The following is a 22,034-nucleotide window of genomic DNA, read 5'->3' on the forward strand; positions in this document are numbered from 1 at the left end:
TAGGAATAAGCTCTATGGACACTTTTGCATTCAACACACGCGTCCTAGACTTAGGAGCACCGTGTTTGCATTGGAAAATGATTTGCTGTTGCATGAGTGTAGCATGATCGCATAGCCTGATGCATTCCCAGGAAATGCTAGCTAAAGATCTTCTCAACCCGTTCCTCCGCATACTCAGTGCATCTATCACATAATCAAACTTTTCTCAAATCCGCCGTATTTATTTATTTCATTATCGCAACCAACAACACCAAACAACTATTTGAGTTACGGGTTACCGCAAAGTCTTCGTGAAAAATTATCACCGTATATTGTTTTCCAAAGTTAACTCAGTGGGGTTTATACTTGGATTCCACTGAGAAAGCTTGATTGCTCAACACAATCCCATCACTACATCTCATTCCATATTTCCACATCATAAAATAACGCATCAGGCATCCCATACCCATGGTTACCATTCGGTATCCCATACTGTGTTTTTCTCCCACTTGCCCTTGGTTATTAACCTGGTATTCCTAGTCTTACTAAGAGATTCTCAAACACTTTAGTCGAGAGAATCTTTGTAAACATATTAGTGTACAATAGACTTCTTATTAAACTATATGGGAAATGCATCTTATTCTCACAACACTTGTTTCTCAATAACGGTTAGGAAGTCATACTTTCCTCCCACTACATTGAGATACTCTCAACTCTTTGAGTAAGACGTATTTGACTTGTCTAAACAACTCTTATTAACAGTGTTAATTCAATAAATTTTTATTGATTTATGCAAGTTTTTATAGAAACAAATAATAGAAGGTGATCTGGAACAATATTTCAATGATGTTGAGAAACCAATTTAAGGTAATTAGAAAGTTTTTCATTGGATTTCATGTTCTATCAAATAGAACTAGAAATATTAAACTTTCTATACTTTGATCCAATCAGAGTATTTTGGTTTTATTTTACCTAATAAGTTTTGTACACTTTGAATGCTTCAAGTGTTATAAACTTATCATTTAAGTTAAATAACTGTTTGCCTTAATTGATTTCTAGCCGTTTTAAATATCTAAATATTTGCAAATGGTTTTTAACCAGGTTGGTTCTTAACAGAGGTTGCTATGCGATAGAACAAACATAATTTTCAAAAAAGAACATTTCATTTACAACAAAAATATATACAATTTGTTCTTTACAAGATAACAAAAGCAGATAAGATTATTTTCAAATAGCAACATCTCCCACTGATCAATCTGAGGAATACTAGCAATATTCAGGAACTAATTTGCCTGTTTTGCTTTCTCTGTTCTCTTCTTAGCAAGGTACTGAGGGCAGTTTCTCTTCCAGTGCTCTTTCTCGTTGTAGTGGAAACACTTTCCTTCGTCTGCAACGTTAGCCTTTCCTTTTCTCCCAGCGGTTTTCTTCTCCCCTTTCCCTTTGCTCTTCTTAAAAGAAATACTCTTACTCTATGAAGAGGAAGCAACATCAGAATTTTTGGAGGATGTTCCTCTCTTTTCAGTGGTAGTAACGTGTACTTCTAGTTCCAGACCTTTACTTTCACTATTGTCTAGTAAGCCTGTATCTCATTCAGAAGAGTTGTCAAACTATATTCAATTTTATTCATTAACGCGTTCGTGCAGAACTGTAGAAAACTCTTCGGAAGAGATTCTAGAATAAAATCGATTTGACTTCTCTCGTTAACTACAACCCCATTTACTTCCGCTACATTGAAGTGGACCATCATGTCCAGGACATGTTCACGAACAGAGGCCCCCTCTTTCATGTGCAGTTGTAAACATACTTAATAGCATCATGCCTTAGGGAGAAGACGATTGTCCGAACATTCCTCATAGAGATTCCATAATCTCTTTGGCAGTACCTATAACCTCATGTTTCTTTGCCAAAACATCAGATATACTGGCGAGGATATAGGCACGGGCTTTGTCATTTGCGCTGATCCATCTATCGTACGCATCCCGAACAGTTTGATTTACGTTAGAGCTAGGAATAGGAAGACAATCCTCTGTTAAAATGAACCCTAAATCGTCTATCACCAGTATAGCATTCACATTTTATTTCTAGGTTGCATAATTATCCCCAATCAGTTTATCAGATGCCAACAATTGTACCAGTGAACTTGCCATTCTAAAAAATTGCTTTTTTGACTAAAAAGGCTGGAGGTATTTAGCAAAGTAATAATATACCCAAGATTATTTTTGCAATGATACTACAGCAAGACATTTTTGACTAAACGCTATCTTCAAAATAACTCATATTTCGATAGTCATTTAGCTACCATTTTTGGTCAGAAATTACTAACTCTTTGGTAATCCTGTAAGTGTAACCCTTTGTTTTAGACCTTAGAAGTCCGATCCCAACGATGCTCCCGAAGTTGGAAAGTCATAAAAATCCTATCCATTTCTGAAGTTTGAGTTGTTCTGAATCCTATGTTAAAACCCTCTGAGGGGATAGCAGTCGTTAAACGATTAGCGAGGCCGACTTAAAGACAACAAGCAGGCACAACAAAGGAATCTCACAGTTTAAACCAACAGAAGAGACTGTAGGATATGTTGATACATATCCTTCACCCACTTACTATGAACTACCTCCCCCATTCACTTTGGTCTTGACCTATGACGAACATTTTCTGGATGGAGGTCACTTCCAGGGTGACACGAAGTGCTGCACGGATCTCACGGTGGGAATTATATAGGGACATGAGAATTAAAATCAATATATCATATATTTTATTTTCTAGCGAACCACTTCCCCTCATTGACCATGCTCAATTCACGCAAACACTTTTCGAATGGAAGTCACTTCCAGGGTGACACGAAGTACCACATGAATTTCGATCATGAACTCTTAGGGACGTGAGAGCTAGAAATAATCATATCATATATGTTTATTAATCTCCCACTGAAGTGTTCTAACATATCATATAAGTTATTTGATTTTCACTGAAGTGTTCTAATAACATATCGTATATGTTATTAAACTCCCACTAAAGTCTTCTAATGATTTAAATGAGGTATTCATTTCTTAGGCTTGCTTCGACTAATTAAACAACCTAAGTCTAGGTGTCTATCCAAGTATAACATTTATAATTGGATTTAACTTACGATGTCTAGGTGATAAACTAATTTTAAAAACCTCACATCGTTCACGTATATCTCATAAAACCAGTTAATAACACTCAATAATTCGACAATAATCCTCAGGTAGAAGGTGTTCCGTAGACCATCAACTTAAATACCTCCAGCCTTCGACAGGATTATATACTGCTTGAGTTTGTAACCCGAGTTTTGTAAGTTTAACGACCTATTTTAACTATTAAAACGAGTGGTTAACCTATGTGAGCATGCAACTGTTCTTTGTTATTGATTTTAAATCTCTAACCCAATTTATAGCAACTTACAAAATTTTAGACATGCTAAACATCTATAACATACATCAAAGGCATTCAATATTTAATATAACATTTATATTAAATAAAAGAAACCCTAACATACATACTATATATTATAAAAATTTATAACATACTTTCAATGCATGTAACATGCTTCCTATGGTGGGTTTTTAAATATGCATGGCATACTGTATGCACATACAAGATTTATTTAATTATAACATACATCACATGCATAAATAATTTAATAGATACTGATATGGTTTTAATTTTGGCATAAACAAGTAAACAAAGACCTAATTATAACAAAACAGCAAGAAACAACTCCAAATCGCTTTTGGACCAGAATTGTCTGAACTGGACCAGCCAAAGCTCATTTGAGGCCGAACCGGACAGGATCTGAAGAAAATCGATCGAACCGGCTGCTATTACTAGCTCTTTCTAGTTCTAGTGTCGCTCAGTTCAATCTCGCTACTCTACTCATGAACGGTTCATCTCTCACTAGCTCCATTGAAATCTTGCTCCAACTCGATCTTTCACTGAAAATCGATTCAAGAATCTTGCTTCAAACTCAATCTCTCGCTCCATGCTCAAAATCTCGCTCGAACTCGATCTCTCACTCGAAATTCCACTAGAATCTCGCTCGAACTAGAAATCTCGCTCAAACTCGATTCAAAATCTTGTATAAACTTGAAATCTCGCTTGAAAATTCCATTAGAATCTTGCTTGAAACGAAATATCACTTGAAAAAAATCTCGCTCTCGCTCGTAAGGGAAATCTCGCTCGAAGCTTGAACAACAAAATTTGAGCAGAGGCTAAAGAACTGGTTCCTGCTGCTCGACCTTTTTCATTTCTTTCTTCAATTACAACTTAATTTCAAGTCTAATAACTTTAAATAAATTACAGACTCTTGAGCACACATATAAGCTCATTAAACAAGAGCCAATTACAAATTTAATCTAGGAATAAAAGAGAATTTAAATGCCAAAGCTCAAAAAACCATATCAGTGTACCATTTTCATATATCTCATGAAAAACACCCATCAAACCAATATTAAACCAAATTGAATGCTTAAATGATGCTCTGATACCAATTGTAGAAATATATTAGCATGCAATAGAAGCAACAATGATCAATAAGCATTTTAATTCATTGATTTTGGCTGTAAATGAAGCATGCTCATACAATAATAAGAGGGTTTCAAGTAATACCTTTGTAGAACCTCTTTAATCTCGAATTCAGCTGCAAATTTTCTCCAATTCTTCTTGTGAACCACCTCAAGATCTTTCCTACTATTCTCTTGGAGCCTTAGATTGAGTTGTGTGACTCGAAATAAGCTTGAATGGAGGGAATTTGGAGAAGAAGCTCACTGCAAAAGCTTGAAGCACACTTCTTCAACCTTTCAAGTTTTCAACAAAACTTCAACAAGTTCAAACAATTTGCATGCTCGATTTCCACTTCCATCTTCTCTATTTATTGTAGGACGTTCATGCAAAGAAGAAGGTTGCATGGAGAGCACTTCATGCTTGGAAGATTGAATCAAGGAATAGTGGGAAATTGAGTGAGTTACTTGTTTGTTAGTGGAGAAATCTCATTTCCAAATTTGTGTTTTTTCCAATCTTTCTCATTTCAAATTGATTTCCAAAATCAATTTAATTTCAAAATTGAAAACTTTTATTAATTCTACTAAATTAATTTCATAAATTAAATTTCTAATTAATACTAAATAATTAATTAAAATTTTTAATTAATTCTAATTAATTTAATATCAAATATTAATTTTACACAAAATTCCACCTAACAAATTTAATATTTAAAGCATATTTAAGTATTAATTCTCCAATTCCATTTAATTCCAAAATTAATCATGTAATTAGATCTCATATAATTACTAATTCTCTTAATTCTAATTTGAACATTTCAAATTAACTTATCACACTACTCTAAAGCTAATCAATTTACGAGCTAGTATGGGACCTTGTGGACCTACAGATCATGGGCTTTAACGATCTGAGATTAATTGGCTAAACTCTTTACACCAAATTAACTCCCATTTGTCAACTAATGGGTCACTCCAAAGCCCATAGTTGCACTCCCCTCACTATAGATATATTATGTGTTGGGATTGGTGTCCTAATTCTCCCGGAGTCTTGTAGTTTTTAATATATCCACATTGTTATGAATAAAATAAGAGTTATGTTATCTAGCATTTACTCATATCCAATAAACAAAACTCCATGGTTATCATATGTAAACTTAAGCATGTATATGAGATATACAGGTGGATCATGCCTTAAGTGATAACCTAAATAGGTTTGTAGTATAAGAATTAAGGTGAATACCTGATCCTGGTGACACTACAGATACGACCCACTTTGTAGAGGTTTGCAAGTGTTGCGAACTACTACAGATGGTAGATACCGACCATTCATGTGGAGACATGCGAGTAGGGGTGTCCTATACAAAGAGTTTGTATAAGATTGGACCACGAGATGATTCGACACTGTATATAACACCGTTGATACTAGAGACTTGTATCTCACCTAAACGACCATAGGTGACATGACCTCAATCTTGAGTGTTTAGGAACTCTTGCCTTTGAGGGTGGTCCTTTTATTAGTATGGGTAAGAGTGGCCAGATTGCCAACTCAATATACCTACCTTTTTGGGGACTTGTCTGATTTGGGAGCTGGGAACTCAGTTTCACAAGATGGAATTCACTCTTTCCCCGAAGTAGGGGTAAGTAGATAGATTGCTCCCTTAAGGACTGATTCTGGGGCTTGAACATAGTGGCCACAACTTCTCTTTGGAAGAGAGGACTAAGTCATAGTAGGACTATGACTTATGTTCATTAGAGAGATCAGTGGTACTTAAAGAGTTAGATGTAACTATAGTGGCTTAACGGTTATTGGCCGAGTTGTACTTACGAGCGATCTGTGAAGGGTTATTGCACTGTTGATTGGTTAAGATTGACACATAATATATATATGGTAAGGAAAGTTCAGTTAGGTCTTTAGTGGAGTGCCTGACAGTTAACGGATGGTGGATTCCGTGACTAAAGAGTTTAATCAGTTATTCACGTACCGTTGGAGCTTTAAGCTACAGGTCTATAAAGTCCTCTTGGTAGCTCAATGGATTCAAGTTGAGGATCAGTTCTTGGTATTGATTTGAAATGTTCAAATTGATAAGAGGTGATTCAATTATATATGATATGATCGGTGTGATGTATGAGATACATCAAGTGGAGGATTAATGTAAATGAGATTTACATTAAGTGCCATGGAATAGGAAAAGAGCTATGATTTATATGTTTCATGAGATGAAACATTAAAACTATAGGTTATAAGTGTACTATGGTAAGTTAGTTATCATATATATTTATAATAATATTAATCATTGGATAATTATCTCTTTTTCTCTAATAACCAATTGAGTGGGAGGTTATTGGTAGTTTCATGGTAACCGTGAGATAAAAGGAAATTTTTTTTCCTAAATTTAGTAGTTGTTGAATTGAGAATTTCCATTCTCGAAAAATTACTCACGGTGGTCGTCAAATAAATTAGATTTGCTAAACGACAGCATCAGAGAAACTAGACGATCGTGGAGTGTTTCTATATGATAGTCACTCAGCTGGCCGATTAGCTAAACGATTGTGCAACTTTTGCTAAATGATTGCATAGCGTTTGTTAAACGATTGGGCATCATCTATACGATAGACTTTGACATCTCCCACTTGCTCAATCGTTTACACGATTGTTCTCCTCTGATCTCTTCCTAACCAAGTCCACATAGAGCCCACACTTCTGGATTCTCACACCGAGAATACCAAGGTAGCCATTGTGGTGGTGTCGTACTCAACTCGAAATAGTTGAGGTTCTGTGGAGGCCATTCGTTGCGTTCGTTGTGCTCGTGATCCTTGTGTTTGAGATCGCTGTGATCGTGCAGTATAGTGGTCGAAGTGTTCGAGCGTTCATGTTACAGTCTTGCTGGTTGTTCGAGCATTCGTGATCAAGGGTGTTGAAGTATCTTTAGAAAAACATGTTGTAATTTCATTTTATGCATGATCGTATGTTTTCGTTTCTTGATTGTAATTGTTACTGTTCATATATGATTGAAATTTGGAACGATCCTTTCGCTGCTCATGAAAATCTTCATGACCAATTTCCTTCAATTAGTATCAGAGCCAAGTTATTCTGATATTCCAAATTTCACTTCTATTTTGAACTTATTTTACAGTCGTGGTGGGTTTTCTGCATTGCATTTAATTGTTAAATGCGTTTATGGATGGAGTTGATGAATGTTTACGGGTTTAATTGCCTCTGTTTCAAGCTTTTTTTAAATTACAAAGTGTTAATTTATAAGGGCCTCTGTGTTTTTAGGCATAATTAACATGCTATTGAGTCTGTAATTCAAAGTGTTTGAGTTAGTCGAGTCATTCGTGATGAAGTTTCGAAGCATGGAGATGCGGATCTTAGCGAGGAAGAAGACCAAGGGTTGGTCGTGTCGTGTAGCCTCAGGTAAGGCGTGCGCTAACTACACGATCATGCGGTATACGATACGAAAAAGGAGTGCACTAACTACACGATCACGCGGTATGTTGTGTAGCTTATCGTTTAGAAGAAGGCAAGCGCTAAACGATCGTGTAGTTAGCATGCTCAACGCATAGTCACTGACTACACGATCACGTGGTATATGATACGAAGGCGCTTGCTCAACGATCTTTAGATGATAGTGCTTCACCAAATCGTAGTCGTTTAGGCGATCGTATAGAGCTTGCGTTGTAGAGCGCACTGCACGATCACGTACCTCGTGCTTCATCACATACTAAAAGGTACATGATCGTTGCTAAACGATCGTTTAGCTCTAGAAGCGTAGGTGAACGATTGAGCCAAGCATTTGTTCTTTTGTATAGATGATCGTGGGGTGTTTTGGTACACAATCAGTGAAGAGCGTTGCTTCGCCTAGTCAGTTCAAGACCCGGTTCGCCTATTTGAACCTAAAATCCTTGCTTTTGTAATAGTTAGCCTATAGTTATAAGGATTTTGAGGCAATTTTTCTCGGTTCATCAATATTTGTTTATTATACATGAGATGTATGTGGTTTATATGGCAAAGTGTTCGACATATAGTTTTGAAACCCACCTTAGGTTGTGCAATCAATCATACATCATGTATTATAAGAGATATAATATGGCATGAAGAAATTACATGAGAGCATGCGCATGCATCATGAAAATATAAGAGTTATATTTGTGCATGCAGTAAGCATTATCATGCATCATATTTGTATTATAAGCATTATAGTATAAGGGTGAATGAAAACATGTTTTTGCTTGGCTCATTGTTTGTTTGTATAAATGTTATATAAAAAATAGCAATGAATGAACAATGCATGGAGCATGACACTTAGGCTGTTTGTAAGAGTTATGAATGCCTTATATATGTTAGCTTTGTGTTGTGGTTGATTTTGGTTGTTTCCGTTATAAGTGTTATAAAGGAAATTAGAACTAAAATGATAAGAAAGAGTTGCATGTGGACTTAGGGTGAACTCATGTTCTTAAAAGGGTTTTAAAATTAGACTAAGATAGACCCAATTCATGGTTCTAATGAGATTAGTAACCTAGTTTAATCTTCTTTTTTTCTTACATCGGTTTAATAGGATTAAATTGATTGGCATAAAAGATTAAAATTGTATTAAATCTATCTATAAAGGACCTTTTGTATAAGGCGAGTTCTGTCTAGGATGGGGTACTTAAGCTGACGGAAATAGAACACCCCTACCTGGAAACTTACCTGGAAAGGTGAATTAGATAGATTTTCTACAAGCATGCAACAGTTGATCAAAGACTCTGTTAAAAAGTTTAATGGATGATGATCAAAAGTTGTTTAACTATCCAAGGTAAATGTTACTCTTGGGCAAACCTAAAAAGTCACTTAGTTAAAATTCTTAGCTGTGTTTTTTCTAAGTAAACTAAACCCTAGGTTATAAAATGCTCAATGAGAGGAAGAGATATATCTAATATGTCAATGATTCCACTCACGTTTCTCCCTGAATGTTCACGCCGTGAGATTCATGCTTGGCCTCGTGGAGCCCTGGGAGCATCCTCCTTCGGATGGTGTTTGCATGAGTCAATATCAAGGTGGACGTAGAGAGTGTTTATAGTAAGTGGGTGAAGAGTGTGTGTCAACCCGTACTACGATCTCTATCATTGGTTCGCATCGTGAGATCATTCTGTACTTCCTCGTGGTGCCCTGGGGGTGTCCTCCTTCGGATGGGTTTTGTACAGTTGGTCAAGATCAAGGTGAACTTTAGGTTTTGCCCCCAATTGGATTTTTACCCTTCGGATTGGCTGCTTAGGGCGGATCTCTAAGGCCTAAAATGGCGGGTCACCCTTACGGGAGGTTATTAAGTAAGTTAATGATCTCTTGATCAAATCAATGATGACTAGTCATTATAGGAGCAAGAGTTGTTATGGTATTAATGACTGGTTAAGAATTCCTCAATTTAGAGGAGGGATAATCGACCTCCCTTCGGCGGGTTTTGTCCTAAACCTTGGAAGCGTCATTGCAAAACTAGATGTCACATGGGATTTATGTTAGTTTTGCTAAACCTTATTGGATGTTGTATATTTTTCAACAGGTATTTGCTTAAAACCTAACGTAGGTCAATGTGTTTTTGTTTTCAACAACTTGTTTATATTTCCGTGTAATGCCTTAAATTTGACCGATTACATGCAGTGGAAAGAGTCTTATAAAACGTATTTCGTGGTAAACGACCTCAAATTTGTTATGGTTGAGAAGTGTCCTTAAGTCCCAACCCTTGATGCACCGCGAAGTGTTCGCAATGCATATGAGGCGTGGATGAAGGCTAATTCATTAGCCCACTTCACATATTGGCTAGCATACCTGATGTTTTGACCAAAAGGGTTGAGAACATGGTCATTGCACGCAAGATCATGGACTTGTGGCAAGATTTATTTGAACGTCAATTCTTACTTTTCGAGTACAATGGGATGGATGACAAAACCAGTAGTGTCAGTTCCCAAGTTAAACTCTAGGAAGAGGAAGCAAATGTTGCTAACTTGTTGAGGTTCATGGAAGAGAATGTTCTCTGAAATGGAACTTGGAGCTTAGTTAGGTTCTGATACTGATCCCACTACTCTCTAAAAGAGGAGGATTTCTACAGATAGTAAATGTGATTTATTGGTCTTAGAGACGTGTTTGGTAGAGAATGATGATTCTTCCTGGATCCTAGATTTGGGTGCTACCAACCATGTCAGTTGCTCTTACGAATGATTCAGTTCTTGGCAAACGTTGTCACAGGGAGAGATGACTCTTCGAGTCGGTATTGGTAAGGTTGTTTCAACTGTTGCTGTAGGCAAGTTGAAGTTATTTTTAGACAAAAAATGTTATCTGTTATTGGATAATGTTTTCGTAGTTCCTCATTCAAAAGGAACTTAATCTCGGTTTCTTGTCTAATTGAACAAGGGTATACCATCTCTTTTTCTGAGAATAAAGTGTTTATTTTCAAGAATGGAATGAAGATTGGTTTTGGTTCAATAGAAAATAATTTATATGTACTAAGGCCGTTAGTCATAAAAGCCTTGTTTAATACTGAAATGTTCAGTATGGCAACAATAACTAAAAGATCAAAGGTTTCTCCTAAGGAAAGCGCCTATCTTTGGCATCTAAGGTTAGGTCACATCAACCTCAATATGATTAAGCAGTTCGTGAAAAGTGGACTTCTAAAGAGTTTAGAAGAAAACTCCTTGTCGGTGTGTGAATCATGCCTCAAAGGCAAGATGACCAAACGACCTTTTACTGGAAAAGGTTATAGAGCCAAGGAAGCCTTGGAGCTTGTACATTCTGACCTCTATGGTCTGATGAGTGTTAGGGCTCGAGGTGGGCATGAATATTTCATCTCTTTCATAAATGATTATTCAAGGTACGGGTATCTCTACCTAATGCAACGTAAGTTTGAAGTCCTTGACAAGTTCAAGGAGTATAAAGTTGAAGTTGAAAACTTGTTAGGTAAGAAGATAAAAACACTATGATCTGATCGTGGTGAAGAGTATATGGACCTCCAATTCCAGAACTATATGATAGAACATGGGATTGCGTCCCAACTCTCGGCCCTAGGTACACCTCAACAAAATGGTGTATCGAAAAGGAGAAATAGAACTTTGTTGGACATGGTTCGGTCTATGATGAGTTATGCTCATCTTCCAGACTTGTTTTAGGGTTTTGCAGTGGAGACTGCATGCTATATTATGAACAACGTTCCCTCGAAAAGTGTTTTTGAAACACCTTTTGAGTTGTGGAGAGGCCGTAAAGGTAGTTTACGTTACTTCAGGATTTGGGGGTGTCCAACACATGTGCTTGTGGCTAACCCGAAGAAGTTAGAACCGTGTTTGAAAGTTTGCCTCTTTGTAGTCTACCCCAATGAAACGAGGGGTGGATACTTCTATGATCCGAGTGAGAACAAAGTGTTTGTTTCTACAAATGCTATCTTCTTGGAAGAAACCACATGAGGAATCATAAGCCACGAAGTAAGCTTGTTTTACATGAGATTTCTAGTGAGACTGAGACTACTGAGGGTTCAATCAAAGATGTTGAATAGGCCGACAGATCAACAAGAGTTGTTGAGGTCGGTGCATCTAGTCAACCAACTCAAGATTTGAGACTGCCTCGATGTAGTGGGAGAGTTACAAACCCACCGGATCGCTACATGGGTTTTCCTGAAGCCCAGAACGTCATTTCTAATAATGGTGTTGAGGATCCACTGTCTTTTAAGAAGGCAATGGAGGATGTTGACAAGGATGAATGGATTAAAGGCATGAACCAGAAGATGGAGTATATATACTTCAATAACATCTGGGAGCTTGTGGATCTGCCTGATGGGGTAAGACCTATAGGATGTAAGTGGATCTATAAGCGAAAGAGAGGTGTAGATGGAAAGGTGCAAACCTTTAAGGTTGGACTCGTGGCAAAGGGTTATACCCAGGTTGAGGGAGTTGACTATGAGGAAGCTTTCTCACTTGTTGTCATGCTCAAGTCTATTAGGATACTTCTGTCCATAGCCACATTTTGTGATTATGAGATATGGGAAATGGACGTCAGGACTGCCTTTCTTAATGGTAATCTTGAGGAGACCATCTATATGACTCAACCAAAGGGGTTCTTAGTTCCAGATCAAGAGCAAAGAATTTACAAGCTTAATAGGTCCATTTATGGGCTGAAACAAGCGTCTAGATCATGGAACATTAGATTTGACACTGCGGTCAAGTCGTTTGGCTTTGATCAAAATGTTGATGAGCCTTGTGTTTACAAGAAGATCATTAATAGCTCAGTAGCTTTCCTGGTACTGTATGTAGATGATATCCTACTTATTGGGAATGACGTAGGGTTTTTGACTGACATTAAGAAATGGTTAGCTGCCTAGTTTCAAATGAAAGATTTGGGTGATACACAGTATATTCTAGGGATTCAGATCATTCGGGATCATAAGAACAAGAGGTTAGCCCTGTCTCAGGCATCATATATCGATCAAATGTTGATCAGGTACAGGATGTAGGATTCCAAGAAGGGTTTGTTATCCTTCAGGTATGGAATCGTTTTGTCTAAGGATCGGTGTCCTAAGACACCTCAAGATGTTGAGGAGATGAGACGGATTCCCTATGCTTCAACTGTTGGAAGCTTAATATATGCAATGTTGTGTACCAGACCTGACATTTGCGATGCAGTACGGATTGTTAATCGATATCAGTCCAATCTAGGATTTGATCATTGGACGGCGGTTAAGACGATCCACAAGTATCTTCGGAGAACGAGGAACTACATGCTCGTGTATGGAGATAAGGATCTGATCCTTACAGGATACACATACTTTGACTTTCAAACCGATAGAGATTCTCGTAAATCGACGTTGGGGTCAGTGTTCACTCTGAATGGAGAGGCTGTAGTATGGTGAAGCATCAAGCAAGGATGCATCGTGGACTCCACTATAGAAGCCGAATACGTAGCCGCTTGTGAAGCAGCTAAGGAGGCTGTTTGGCTGAGTAATTTCCTTACAAATTTGGAAGTTCTTCCAAATATAGATTTGCCTACCATTCTTTATTGTGATAGCAGCGGGGCTGTGGAAAACTTGAAGGAACCTCGGAGACATCGTCGAGGCAAGCATATAGAGCAGAAATACCACTTGATCAGGGAGATTGTGCATCGCGGTGATGTGATAGTCATGAAAATCGCATCGGAGCACAACGTTGTTGATCTATTTATAAAGGCTCTCATGGCTAAAGTATTTGAGGGTCACCTGGAGAGTCTGTGTCTACGAGACATGCGGTATCTTGTCTAGGGCAAGTGGGAGATGATACTGGGGTATGCCTTAGTTTATTTGTAAATTATACATGTATTTATCTTGTATTGTACATTAGTCTCCCGAGGCATTAAGACAAGTGGGATTGGTGTCCTAATTCTCCCGGAGTCTCCTAGTTTGTAATATATACACATTGTTATGAATAAAATAAGAGTTATTTTATCTGGCATTTACTCATATCCAATAAACAAAACTCCATGATTATCGTATGTAAACTTAAGCATGTATATGAGATATACAAGTGGATCATGCCTTAAGTGATAACCTAAATGGGTCTGTAGTATAAGGATTAAGGTGGGATACCTGATCCTGGTTAACTACGAATACAACTCACTTTGTAGAGGTTTGCAAGGTGTTGTGAACTTCTACAAATGGTAGATCCTAACCATTCATATGGAAACATGCGAGCAGAGGTGTCTTATACAACGAGTTTGTATAAGACCGGACCACGAGATGATTCGTCTCTGTATATGACGTTGTTGATACTAGAGAGTTACATCTCACCTAAACGACCATAGGTGACATGGCCTTAATCCTGAGTGTTTTGAGAACTCTTTCCTTTGAGGGCGGTCCTTTGATCAGGGGTATTTGTCTGTTTTGAGAGTTGGGAACTCAATTACATAACATGGAATTCAATCCTCCCCCGAAGCAGGGGTAAGTAGATAGATTGTTCCCTTAAGGGCTGATTCTGAGGCTTGAACATAGTGGCCACAGGTTCTCTTTGGAAGATAGGACTCAGTCATAGTAGGACTATAACTTATGTTCATTAGAGGGATCAATGGTACTTAAAGAGTTAGATGTAACTACTGGGACATAACGGTTATTGGCCGAGCTGTACTTACGAGTGATCTGTGAAGGGTTATCGCACTGTTGATTGGTCAAGATGGACACATAATATATCTGTGGTAAGGAGAGTTCAGTTGTCAATCGTTAGTGTGTTGCTTGGCAGTTAACGGATGGTAGATCCCATAACTAAAGAGTTTAGTCAGTTATTGACGTACCCTTGGAGCTTCAAGCTACAAATCTATATGGTCTCCTTGGTAGTGCAATGGATTCAAGTTGACGATCAGTTCTTGGTATGGATTTGAAATGTTCAAATTGACAAGAGGTAATTCGATTATATCTGATATGATCGGTGTGATGTATGAGATATATCAAATGGAGGATTAATGTAAATGAGATTTACATTAAGTGCCATGGAATAGAAAAAGAGCTATGATTTATATGTTTCATGAGATAAAACATTAAAACTATAGGTTATAAGTATACTATGGTAAGTTAGTTATCATATATATTTATAATAATATTAGTCATTAGATAATTATCTCTTTTTCTTTAATAACCAATTGAGTGGGAGGTTATTGGTAGTTTCATGGTAATTGTGAGATAAAAGGAAAAATGTTTTCTTAAATTTAGTAGTTATTGAATTGAGAATTTTCATTCTCGAAAAATTACTCACGGCAGTTGTCAAGTAAATTAGATTTGCTAAACGACAATATCAGAGAAACTAGACGATCGTAGAGTGTTTCTATACGATAGTCACTCAACTGGCCAATTAGCTAAACCATCGTGCAACTTTTACTAAATGATCGCATAGTGTTTGTTAAATGATTGGGCATCGTCTATATGATAGACTTTGACATCTCCCACTTGCTCAATCGTTTACATGATTGTTCTTCTCCGGTCTCTTCCTCTAACCAAGTTCACATAGAGCCCACACTTCTGGATTCTCACATCGAGAATACCAAGGTAGCGATTGTGGTGGTGTCGTACTCAACTCGAAATAGTCGAGGTTCTGTGGAGGCCGTTTATTAGGTTCATTGTGCTCGTGATCATCATTGTTTTTGAGATCACTATGATCGTGCAGTGTTGCGGTCGAAGTGTTCGAGCATTCGTGTTGCAGTTCAGCTGGTTGTTCGAGCATTCGTGATCAAGGGTGTTGAAGATGAGTCTTCAAAGCATGTTGTAATTTCATTTTGTGCATGATCATATATTTCCGTTTCTTGATTGTAATTGTTAATATTTATATACGATTGAAATTTGGAACGATCCTTTCGCTAATCATAGAAATCCTTATATCCGATTTTCTTCATTATGTCCACTCGATATAACCATGATTAGTAAGTTAATCTTTCACAGGTTGTTCGTAATAACTGCTGGGACAAATGTCTGTTTTACCCCCGAGATTACCTCTTGTTCCTTAAATCCCACTGATCCTTTAATGAACAATTGATTCATGATCTGATCAACAAAACGAGTCTCTCTCGAGCCAATAAGAGGGTGGAGCACTTAAGGAATAAGAGGTAATTCCCACCTTGAGATCTGTGTAGCACTTTGTCTCACCCTAGGAGTGACCTCCATTCGAAAAGTGTTCATCATGAGATCAAGACCAAAGCGAATGGGGGAAGTAGTTCATAGTAAGTGGTGAAGGATATGTGTCAACATATTCTACGGTCTCTTCTGTTGATTTGAACCATGAGATTCCTATGTTGCGCCTGTTTGTCGTCTTTAAGTTAGCCTCGCTAGTCGTTTAACGAGTCTATCCCCTCGGAGGGTTTTAACATAGGATCGGAACAACTCAAACTCTAGAAATGTATAGGATTTCTAAAGTCGGTTTCAACTTTGACTTTTCAAATTCGGGAGCATCGTTGGGGTTGACTTCTGAGGTATAAAAACAGAAGGTTACACTTACAGAATTACTAAAGAGTTAGTAATTTTTTTACCAAAAACGATAGCTAAATGACTATAAGAATATGAGTTATTCCAGAGATAGTATTTAGTCAAGAATGTTTTGCTGTAGTATCATTGCAAAAATAATCTTGGGCATATTATTTTGCTAAAACTTGATTGGGTTTAAAAAGCAATTCCCTTATAAAATTTGTTTATATTTTTCAAAATGACAAGTTCGCTAGTATAGTTGTTGATGTCTGATAAACTGATTGGGGATAATTATGCAACTTGTTTTAACAGAGGATTGTCCTCCCATTCCTGGCTCAAATGCAAATCGAACTGTTTGGGATGCATACGATAGATGGATCAGGGTGAATGATAAAACCTCTGTCTATATCCTTGCCAGCAGATTTGATGTCTTGGCGAAGAAACATGAGATTATAGGTACTGCCAAAGAGATTATGGAATCTCAACGCGGGATGTTCGGACAATCGTCCTTCTCCCTAAGACATGATGCTATTAAATATGTTTATAACTGCCGAATAAAAGAATGGGCCTCTGTTAGAGAACATGTCCTAGACATGATGGTCCATTTCAATGTGGCGGGAGTAAATGAGGTTGTCATTGACGAAAGGAGTCAAGTTGGTTTTATTCTAGAATCTCTTCCGAAGAGTTTTCTACAGTTCTGCACGGACGCGCTCATGAATAAAATAGAATACAACTTGACTACTCTTCTAAATGAGCTACATGTTTACCAAACTATGATGAGAGCTAAAGGTCTTGAACTGGAAGTACACGTTACTACTGTTGAGAAGGGAGGAACTGTAAAACCCACACCTTACTTTCTTCTTTTTATTCATGATTATTATTTAAGTTAAGCAAAATTTTGGGTTAAATACCTAAGTTAAATTGGATCTGTGCATTCCGAGGTAAAGGACAAGTTTGAAGAAGGAAAATGGGTAAGTATGGAAACTTAGCTCTTAGTACTTATTAATTTGGTTTTACAAAGAGAAATTCTGGCTAAGTGTTGATCGTGCTGAAGGGTGCTTGAGCATCGAGTGAGTGCAAGGTAAGCATCGAGTAAATGCTGCCGAGCGTCGAGTATAGGTAATCGAGGAAGGGTCGAGTATCGAGTAAAAGCTTCCAAGTGTTAAGTATAAATGATCGAGGAAGGAGTTGAGCGTCGAGGGTAAGTGAGGAAGGGTCGTGTGTCGAGTATGAATGATCGAGTAAGGAGTGTGCATCGAGCAAGCCCCCAGTGTCGAGTTTCCCCATCGAGTAGCGAGTCCTTCCATCGAGTATTTAACTGAGAGTTTTGATTTTTTCCATCGAGTTTTCCTAGCGAGGATCGAGTTGCTCGAAAAGCTGTTTTAAACTTCTCTTTTAGTTACCCAGATAGTTGGCTCAATCTTGGTTCTTAATCTTCACTAATGGGTGAGGTGGCTTAAGGATATTTCATGTAAAGGGCTGGACAGTAGTATGAAAAGGAAGAGAACTTCAAGGGCTCGTTTTGGACAATTTGCTCGAGCCAACTTGGTACCATTGGAAAGCTCTACGAGTCTAGTTTCTAAAATCGAGCCTTTAAAAAGGAGTTCTCACCAGAAAGAGGGCCGAAGAAGGAAGGAAGAGTCAAAGGTTCATTTTCGGGCGTTTCCAGGCACTCAATGAAGAAACTAGATCTAGACTGAACCACTTAGATTTTCAAGCCGAACCTTTAAAGTATTCTTGTAAAAACCATTCCAAGTAATTTTGTAGAAGGAACCTTGGCAAGAAAAGGCCTAGGGTTTGAGTTACACATTGTGGGAATTTAAACCAAGAATCTTTACTCAAGCAGGGAGTTGTAGTTAGGGCTGTTGGGAAAGATTTGAAGACCCAGGTTAAACCACAAGGAATTTCATGCTGAAACTTTGAGGTAAAATTGGTAACAAAATTCCAAACGTGTTTGAAAAAGGAACTTTCTTAAAATGAGTTCTAGTTTTCAAGTTATTTACGTTAGAAGTTGAATCTGGAAAATGTGGACGATTAGGCAACCCCTTGCTAAGTATGAGCTTAGTTAAAAGAGTAGTTTCAAAGGGAAGGCCAAAGTAACAACTAAACTCTTATTCTTTTATGTGTAGGAGCTACGTCCATTGAAAAGGCCTACAAAGCTTAGGAAGAACCAAACCCAAGGATCCGTGAGTGACTAAATGTTTTCAAATATGTTCATAAAAGGGATATGCATTCCAAATGAATTTCATGCTAACGTTCATGGGTTTTCCAAGCAACTAAAGTTTATACTTATGTTTTAAATGAGTTTTACTAATCCTAACGTATGTTAAGAATGTATGAAAAAGTAATGCAACTACATGTTATTAATTGTGAAATATGCATGTTAAATGGTAATGATGCTCTTAAGGCGAAAGCTAAGTAAGTGATAAGCCTAAAGCTTATGATGCTCGAATTTTCTATGAAGGTTACATTTCTAATATACCGGGTACTGAAGGTATAGAAGGTATCCGAGGAAGTACCTAAAGTATTGACGGTACTTAGTATACTCCATGTGCACGTAGGTAGTTCTTTATGAGAGGTCAAAGTATGGGTCTCCTTGCTACAACATTTATTATGGGACCGAAGTATGGGTCTCACGACCATGAATGGATGTTGGGAGCTTGAGCTATGAATGCTCGTTCTCAACTAAAGATTGATAGCATGATTGATTATAATTCTATGATTAATGTATGATACTATGCAAGTTGCTTGAGATTATTTTCCAGCATGTTATTTATTTACATTAAAGCATATGAAAGGTTTGAGAAGAAATGTATTTCTATGTTTCACTCACTGGGCAACCAGCTCACAGTTTTCAAATGTTTTCTTTTTTCCCAGGTAGCGGTCAGTTCCCTCGCGGTTGAATCCACTGCAGCTTGCCACCTAAAGTTTCGTGACCTTAGGAAAAAGCTTAGGTTAAGCTTGTTTTGATGTACACACATTTGGAAAGGAGTTGAGGACTAGTGAAACTTGTTTTCTTTTAGAACACATATTTGTTTTCGAAATAGTAATTAAGACTTGCACTGTTTAATTTCATGGATGTGTTTTTGCCAAGTCGTTTGCATATTGAGGTTTCAAGCAGGTTCACTTAAGTTAGGCAATAAGTGTTGGCATCTAGGTCGGTAACTACTGCCGTCATGTCCTCTTTCAGTTTTAGAGGGTAAATCGGGAAGGGGTGTGTCAGGAACGTCCTCCAAAAAGCCTGATGTTACTTCATCTTCAGAGAGTAAGAGTATTCTTGTTACGAAGAACGAAGGGAAAGGGAAGAAGAAAACCGCTGGTAGAAAAGGCAAAGCTAACGCTGCAGACAAAGGAAATTATTTCAACTGCAACGAGGAAAGGCACTGGAAAAGAAACTGCCCTCAGTACCTTGCTGAGAAGAAAGCAGAGAAAGCAAAATAGACAAACTAGTTCCTGAAGATTGCTTATTGTCCTCAACATGACTAGTGGGAGATGTTGCTGCCTGAAGATGATCTTATTAGCTTTTATTATTGTAATATAAGTTAGTTTATCTTGTTTGTAATAAACAAATTGTATAGATTTTTGTAAATATGTTCATTATCGAAAGTTATGTTTATTCTACTGGTTAGCATCTTATGTTAGAAACAATCCTAGTTAAAAGTGCAAATATTCAGATATTTAAAATGGCTAGAAATTAATAAAGGCAAGTAATTATTTAACCTAAGTGATAAGTTTACAACACTTGAACAGTTCAAAGTATAAAAACTTATTAGATAAAATAAAACCGAAATACTTCGATTGGATCCAAGTACAAAAAGTTTGAGATTTCTAGGTCTATTTGATAGAACATGAAATCCAACTGAAAAGCTTTCTAGTTGCCTTAATTGTTTTCTCAACATCATTCCAATTATTGGAATATTGTTCGAGATCACCATGTATTCTTTTTTCCCATAAAAGCTTGCATAAATCAATAAAGAGTTATTGAACTGAAATTGTAAACAAAAGTTACTTAGACAGATTAGATGCATCTTACTAAACGAGTTAAGAGTGCCTTGATGTAGTGAGAGAAATGTATGACTTCCTACCCATTAATGAAAAACGAGTGTTGTGTGAATAAGATGCATTCCTCATATAGTTTAATAAGAAGTCTATTGTACATTAACATGTTTACAGTGATTCTCTCGGCTAAAGTGTTTGAGAATCTCCTAGTTAGACTAGGACTACCAGGTAAATAACCTAGGGCAAGTGGGAGAAAAACTGGGTATGGGATACCGAATGGTAAACCATGGGTATGTGATGCCCTAGTTTATTGTATTTCTCTATGAAACTTAGAAACTCAGTTTTATATATTCGGATATATAAGTTACCACTAGTAGTTTTAGTCCAAGTGGGAGTTTTTTGGGTTTTATGTCCTAAAACTCATAGTTTGTAAACAATAAAATTTATTCTGAAAATTTAATAAGTTGTTATTAAATATATGAATTGCTTATTTCGTTTTAGAAATAAATCCAATAAACTAAAAGATCCATGACTATTACATGAGTACTTGAACTTTATGTGGAGACATAAAAAGTGAATCAAGTTCGAGTAAATAATCAAAATGATCTATAGTATATGAATAAGGTTGGGTGCCTTATTCTGGTAACACTATTGGATGCGACCCACTCTATAGTTGTTACAAGAAGTTGTAAAGTGCTACAGACGATGTGTTCTTAATTCGTATGTGTTATGACATGAAGAATGAGGGTGTCCTGTACAATGAGTTTGTACAAGATCGGACCACAAAATTAGTCACTCTTACTTTATAACGCTGCTTACTGTTTAAAATTGGTTATTTCAAAGCGATGACCTAGGTAACTTGACCTTAATCCTGAGCTAACTATGAACTCCTGTTTATTCGAGATTTCCTTAGATTTTCATAGGTGAGGGTTGGCTCAATAGCGTCAGCTCAATAAACCTCCATTTTAGGGGTAAGAACGGGTAGATAGTTGGGGACATAGGGTCCAAGATAGAATTCACTCAGTGAATAGCAGAGAGGTTGTTCCCTTAAGTGTTGACTCTGGGTCTTGAACAAAGGGCCCTACCATCTCATTAGCCAGAGAGGGACCCAGTTTGTTGATCGGATCATAAACCACTTGTTCATTAGAGAATCAATGAAATTTAAGGAATAAGAGGTAATCTCGGGGGTAAAACAGATATTTGACCCAACTGTTATTACAAACAACATGTGAAGGGTTAACTTACTAATTATGGTTATATCGAGTGGACATAATATATCTATAGTGAGGGGAGTGCAACTATGGGTCTTAGTGGAGTTACCAATTAGTTAACGAATGAGGGATAATTCAGTGTAAAGAGTTTAGCCAATTAATCTTGAATCGTTGGAGCCCATGATTTATAGGTCCATGAGGTCCCCCTACTAACTCGTAAATGGATTAGCCTTAGAGTAGCGTGATAAGTTAATTTGAAACGTTCAAATTAGAATTAAGGGAATTGGTGGAATTTTTGTAAAATTAATTTAGTATTTGATGTGAAATTAATTAGAATTAATTAAATTATTTATAATTAATTATTATTAATGTATTGAAAAATTAATTAATAAATTAATTT

The sequence above is a fragment of the Benincasa hispida genome, chromosome 3, assembly GCF_027475165.1.
Source record: "Benincasa hispida cultivar pf3 chromosome 3, pf3_genome.v1.1, whole genome shotgun sequence".
In the NCBI taxonomy this organism is placed as follows: domain Eukaryota; kingdom Viridiplantae; phylum Streptophyta; class Magnoliopsida; order Cucurbitales; family Cucurbitaceae; genus Benincasa; species Benincasa hispida.